A 7,425-nucleotide genomic window follows, 5' to 3' on the forward strand; every position below is an offset into this window, starting at 1 on the left:
CAATCAACAAAGAATAAGATCCAACTTTAATCTGGGTAGCAACTCTTGGTGTCAGTCTACATATATAAAGGATATTAAAAAAGGAAGTTCTCTTTTCACCTGCTTGCCCTAGCTCTGATGACCAAGTTTTTTAGCTTACTAGCTTTAGAAACTACTTCCTTAAAATTATGGTGTATACTGAAGACCAGCTGAGATGTCCAGCCTCATGTACTGAATAACTACTGGACTTTTCAAATTTCCATTAGTAGACAGCCATTGTTAGACTAGCTCTACCACAGCTTGTGAGACATTCTAATAAATCTACTTTGTACACACATGGAGAAATTCATTCTTCCAGTCCTGTTTATTAATATTCTGATCCTGGCCCTTGGTGGCACTCATTGTCTTGACATAAAAGCTTATTCTTAAGGGAAATTTTCACCCACTACCCTCTCTCTCTCTCTCCTGTTTTTCTCCTAGGAAGTGTGAGCACACTTAGATTCCTCCCTCTCCCTCCCCTTTTTCCCTCTTTCTCATCCCCTTCTCTCTTCCTCCACTAAATAGAGCTCTTCACTGAGTGCTGTCTGAATGTCATCTTTGTCTGTCACCAGCAGCAGGGAACCTTGGCTCTCTACCTGCCAGAGCCTTCTTTATACAATTCATAACATGGTTCATGTACAGAAGCTTGAATAATGCAGTGGTTTTTTTTGTTTTGTTTTTTCACCTGCCCTAGGAGTAAGATATGTTGACTATTAACAGTGCTTGCAAACATATTCTTCTTAGCTCCATTATGCTTTAAATATTCAACTTTCCTTGAAGCTTACCCTTTATTATTATTCACTTGCCAACAGTGTGCTCTGATTTTCAGGAATAAAAATCTTAAAGCAATGAAGCCATTTCTGATGGGAGAAAGACCTATTATCTTGTTTGTGATCTACTTTCTGCATTTATTTCCTGGTTGTATGAAGTCCCTGTGACAACTAGGTAAAAAGTGGGTTCAGTTCACCTGACCTCAACTTGAAGACACAAAACAAACATCTCCTTTTCTGTCTTTTAATTTCTCTTTAGTTGCTAATATTCTGAGCACCCTTCCACCTGTGGAACGTGGAATCACTCCACCTGACATAGTATTGTGGGCTGTACATGCTAGCCACACTGTGTCCAGGATGAAGAAGGGGAAGTGCCTACCAAGAGCAGAAAGACAGCAGAGTCTGCCATTGGAACCAGGAGCAAATTATTAAGCCTGGCTGTGGTATTGCACACCTTTAATCCCAGCACTTATGAGGCAGAACCAGGTGGATCTCTGTGAGTTTGAGGTCAGCCTGGGCTACCTGGTGAGTTCCAAGAAAGGCACAAAGCTATACAGAGAAACCCTGTCTCCAAAAAAAACAAACAAAAAATGAATGAATGAATGAATGAATCAATCAATCAATAAATCAATAATAAAATAAAATAAGTTAGAGGTCATTTGTGTGATATTTTGACTACAAAATTTTATTTGGCTTTAGGTCATGGAAGGATTAAACAAAGTAATTCCTACTCTAGAAAGCAACTTCATACAAAACCTGCTGCACCTGTGGTCCAAGCATGTCAGTGTCCATCTGAATTAAGAAGTCAAGCTTTGCAGGATCACCCATCATCTACTGGTCCTGGAAACAAGAAAGAATCAATATTTAAGGTCATGGATTCTTAGTCTGGGGGTTCAGTTCAGCATTGTTGCAGAATTCTATGTTTAAGAGTCAGAAACCCAGTGAGGAGACTGTGAGAGTCCATCGTATGAAGTTGTGAGGATGAAGCCTGGTGTTGCTGGTTTTTGTTTTTTAACTCTTTACTCTTTTGGGGGCCTGCCACTCAGCTCTCAAATAAATCACACACAGGAAGGCTCATTCTTTTTTATCAGTGCCTGGCCTTAGTTTGGCTTGTATGTAGGCAGCTTTTCCTAACTTAATTTCTCTCATGTACCTTACACCTCTGGGCTTTTATCTTTCTCTATTCTGTATATCTTTCTTTACTTTTTACTCCGTGGTTTGCTGTGCAGCAGGGTGGCTACCTCCTGGTGTCCTCTCTTTTTCTTGCTCCTTCCTTTTTTCTTTTCAGTTTTCTCTTCCAATTTGTTCTCTCTGCCAGACAGTCCTGCCTAACTTTTTCTGCCAAGCTACTGGCTGTTAGATCATTTGGTATTTTAGACAGGCAAAGTATCACAGCCTCACAGAGTTAAATATATGCAACATAAAAGAATGCAAGTTACTTTTGTATCTTAAAGTAATTGTTCCACAGCATAGACAAATATAACACATCTTAAAATAATATTTCGCAACAGCCTGGATAACATTTTGTGACCAAATGATGTTGGGATAACTAAGGAATGGGACATCACCCATGGAGCACTAGCTGCATATATGGAGATGAAATAAAGAGAGAATTATATGAGAAGTTGCATCAATAGGGCCATCTGAGCCTGTTCATAATGAGTCCTCATGCATCTGAGATAGAGATAGAGAATTTGATGTCTGTCCTGCTCTATTTCAGTATTTACATTGCCTAATCTTCCCTTGATATGTCTCCATTTCTCTATGTTATATTTTAAATGGTTTGCTGTGCCATTGTATTTTGGAAAGTTATAATCCATTTTCTGATTTCACAAATGTCACCATCAAGAGACCATCTTGTATGTCAGGAGAGGCTTTGAACATTTGAAATAGTGTAGGGGATGTTGCAAACTATGAGGATCATTGAAGTGACTAACTGCATTTTCTTCCTAGATGATCATGAGCCTACAGGTACCTGGCTTAGAACATCTTTGATTGAATGAAAAACCTCTCAGACACAATGATATATGTGAACATGTGTCTCTCCTTGGTGACTTTCTTTTGATTGCATCTTTAGTAGGAGGAGCCTTTTGGAAGAAAATTCTTCACTAGTTGTGTGATATACATCTCTATAGCCTCAACTGATTTCCTGTTCTTTGTGTGTACTGAGTTGTGGTTGAAACTATTCAGCCAGCTTCTTTGTATTGGCATGCCTTCACCACCATTAGAGATTCTATCTCTATATCACATAAGGTAGAGTAGAAGCAATTGCTATTTAGTGCTAATGCAGTTTGTTAACCTGGTCTTTTAATATTGTTGTTATTTTTTGAATATAAGAATTGTCTGTGTAGCCCTGAGTGTCCTGAAAGGAGTTCTGTAACCAGACTGGCCTGGAACTCACAAATCCCCCTTATTCTGGCTCCCAAGTCCACAGATTAATGTGGGTGAACATTCCTGGCTTTTTTGTTTTTATATTATTGAATGATGGGCCTATGATGTAGGTTTTTGTAAATGTCAAGCATATGCTGTTGTACTGAGCTCTACATATAACTTGAATTTTAAAATTTGACACACATTATCATTCTATTTTTCTATGTGGCATGTATCCATGATATTAACATTCTTGAGCCTTCTGAGTCATTGCATTGCAGGTGCATGAACTTTCTCCTGTCTGTTACATTTATTTTGATTTTGAAATGAATATGAGTATTTATCTGAATGCATGGATATGCACCATGTGGGTACTTGATCCTCACAGTGATCAAAAGATGGTCTCAGTAACCCTGAACTTGGAATAAAGGATAGTTGTGTTCCCTCTTAGAAGTATTGGCAATTGAGCCCACCTCTATGCAAGACCAGCAAGAGCTCTTTACTAGCTTGTCTTCTCTCTTGCATAATCTGTGTTGGTTATTTATGGTCAATATTTATATGGCTAATGCTTTCATCTTTCCCTTTATAACTATTTAAACATGCACTGCTTTTTAGTAAATTTTTACTTATGTTATAGTTTGAATTGTAGCACTTCAGCATTTTTGAGGAATACAGAACTAAAGTAAATGCATAACTCTTTGTAGGAACTTCAGTAAAAACTTCTTAGTTCTTTCTTTCTTGTTCTGCTGAATTTTGCTTGGGAGACAGGGTCTTAACATGTTCTATAGGATTTCCTAGACCTGATTGCATAGACTAGGTTGGGATTCTACTCAGACGCAGATATACCTGCCTCTGCCTTCTGAGTCCTTCCATTAAAGGAATGAGCCAATACACTCAGTTTGTCCATCTTATTTTTCCTTATAGTTAGTAATTGTTGATACAAGTTCTCTGATGTATACTCTATACTGTTGATCTGTTTACTTGTCTCTCTATATTTGTTAATAAGCATTTCTTTTGCAAGGTGATATCCCATTCAAAGGGTACAGAAATGACAGAATTGATACTCTTATTCAGCTTCCTTCAAAAGGGACTTGATTATATATAATTTGTATGTCATGAAGTAAGTGTGGGGAGCATCAGAATTATATGACTATACTCTCAAAGAAGTATACATTTACAATGATGTAAGTATTATGGTTTCTCTTGTACACATGTATGGGATATTTTAGAATGCAGTGACCTATGATGATGTTCATGTCAACTTCACTTGGGAAGAGTGGACTTTACTGGGTCCTTCCCAGAAGAATCTCTACAAAGATGTGATAAAACCTATAGGAACCTCACTATTATAGGTAAGATGGAGTTTTCTTCACATATTAAAATAAGAGGACAATTGTCCTTAGGTTTTGGATGCTCCTCTGTAATTTAATTGAGAAAGAATATTAGGTGAATAAATCAGTCATATTCTAAGTTTCACTGAAGATAGTAACATAAATTTTGGACAATTTTAAAGAAAATAGCATATATTTTCTGGTACTATATTTTAGGATAGAATTGGGAAGACCATAATACTTCAGAGCATCTTCAAAGTTCTAGAGGAGATGAAAGGCAATTTTCTTGTGCAAGTTGATACAAATGTGCCTCTGAAGGAACTAAAATGTGTCCTGGAAGTTTTAAACAAAAGCAACAGTGTAAATAACACAGATTAAAGTACATCAATGATTATCAAATTTTCAGAAAACCATATATCCCTTTTAGGTTGTTGAAATAAATTCACCAGGCATTCTTTAAAAAAAAAAAGACAAGGGACAATGCCTTAGCAGATATCTCACCTTGAATCATAGCATCATGGTAAATATTCCATATAACTGCCAATTAATTCATTTCATCCTATTCATATTATAGAAGTATACATAGTGAAGAGTTGATAATTATATTTTTATAGCTTTTTAATAAGCAAATAGTTTTTAAATAGCAATGGTAATGTAGTTTGTATACTTGTTTTGATTGTGCTGCTAAGAGAGGGGGCAGTTAGAGTCAAGAGTCTACCATCAGTTATTGTGAGGAAACCTTAATCCCTACACCACAGTATAGGAAAATTTATTATTGCAATGCAAATGTTGAAGCTCTGTCACTTTCCAGTTTTCTTCAAATATATGAATAATCTCATATATAGAAATATTCTGTATATGTGAACCATGTAACAAAGAATCTTACCAACACAAATGCAAACCAACTCTTAATAGAGTGGAATAACATGAGTGTGAACAATGATAAAATCTTAAGATATGGTTCTTCATTACAACTGAACCAAATTGTAAAATTAATTCATACAGATATAAAGATTAAACAGTATATTACATGTGATAATGCTTTTACATGTCCCATTATTTTTGCAGTGATGAAGAAAATCAATCTGGAAAGAAATATATTATAAATATTCAATGTGTTAAAGACCTTGCCTATCCGAGTACTCTTCAAATGCATGAAAAAGCACATACTGGAGATGGATGTAATCTGTGTGTTAAAGCCTTTGCAAGATTCAGTAGTCTTCAATGGCATACAAGAATCCATTCTGGAGAGAAACCCTATGAATGTAATCACTGTGGTAAAGCCTTTACATGCCAGAATAATCTTCAAATGCGTAAAAGAACACATACTGGAGAGAAACCTTATGAATGTAATCAGTGTGGCAAAGCCTTTGCACATCACAATCATCTTCAAATGCATACAACAACCCATTCTGGAGAGAAACCCTATGAATGTAAAGAATGTGGTAAAGCCTTTGCATGTCAAAAAAGTCTTCAAAGGCATAAAAAAACACATACTGGAGAGAAACCCTATGCATGCAATCAGTGTGGTAAAGCCTTTGCATTTATTAGTAATCTTCAAAGGCATAAAAAAAGACATACTGGACAGAAACCCTCTCAATATAATCACTGTGGTAAAGCCTTTGCACAAAACAGTAACCTTCAAATGCATAAAAGAACAAATACTAGAGACAAACCCTATTAATGTAGTTAGTGTGGTAAAGCCTTTGCATATCATAACTATCTTTAAATACATAAAGGAACACCTACTGGAGAGAAACTATATAAATGAAATCAGTGGGGTAGAGCCTCTGCACAATTCAATTGTCTTCAGTGCATAAATGAACACATACTGGAGAGAACCCCTGTGAATGTAATGCATGTGGTAAAGCCTTTGCATATCACAGAATTCTTCATATGCATTACAGAACACATACTGGAGAGAAACTATGAATGCAATCACTGTGGAAAAGCCCTTGCTCTTCTGAGTACTCTTCAAAGGCATGAAAGAACACATACTGGAGAGAAACTCTATGCATGCAATCAGTGTGGTAAAACCTTTGCACAACTCAGTATTCAAATGCATAAAAGAACACACTGGGGAGAAACTCTGTGAATGTAATAAATGCGGTAAAGCCTTTGCAAGTCTCAAAATTTTTCAATTGCATAAAAGAAAACATACTGGAGAGAAGCCCTATGGTAAAGCCGCTGTATGTAACTTAAAAATCTTGAGATTTCTCAAACTCATGCTGCATAAGAACCATACAGGAATAGTCAATTTGGTTAAGTTTTGCACATTATACAGGAATAATATTTTTGTGTGTAATTAGTCTGTTAAAGCCTTTCCATATATTACAATAGTCCTTGGCTATATGAAAAAGTTATGGTGGCCATCTGCTTATAAAGGGTTTGGTAAGATATTTAGGCAACACACTTGTGATCAGTTACAGAAGAGTATGTCTTCAATAGAAAAGTATTTGACAGTGTCAAAAAATGTTCAAGCATTATATATGATATATATATATATATATCTGCTTTTATATTGTTTACAGCAGCACATTCATGAAAAAAACACATATTTATGATTTATGAGGCCTTTTGTATAGGGTAAATGAGGCAGCCACAAAAACAAACACTGACCCTGAACATAGGGCCAGTGAAAGACACAGCCTTTGGCCCTGAAATCAGAGTGAAAAACATCCTGACACTGAAACCAGAGTCGAAGAAACACACTTTGTTCCTGAATCCAGAACCAGTTATAGAAACACCCTGATCCTGAAAACAGAATCAAAATTTTAAAAGAGGGCATTAAAATAAACATACTTTGGACCTGAAACCAGAGCTAAAGAAACACACTGTAAACTTGACCAATTAAGCACAAATCCAACCATTCCATGAGCCTGAAATCAACCAATTCATGAGCATGAAATCCACCCAATATTTCAGCTTTTTCAAGC

The sequence above is a fragment of the Peromyscus eremicus genome, unplaced genomic scaffold, assembly GCF_949786415.1.
Source record: "Peromyscus eremicus unplaced genomic scaffold, PerEre_H2_v1 PerEre#2#unplaced_192, whole genome shotgun sequence".
Classification (NCBI taxonomy): domain Eukaryota; kingdom Metazoa; phylum Chordata; class Mammalia; order Rodentia; family Cricetidae; genus Peromyscus; species Peromyscus eremicus.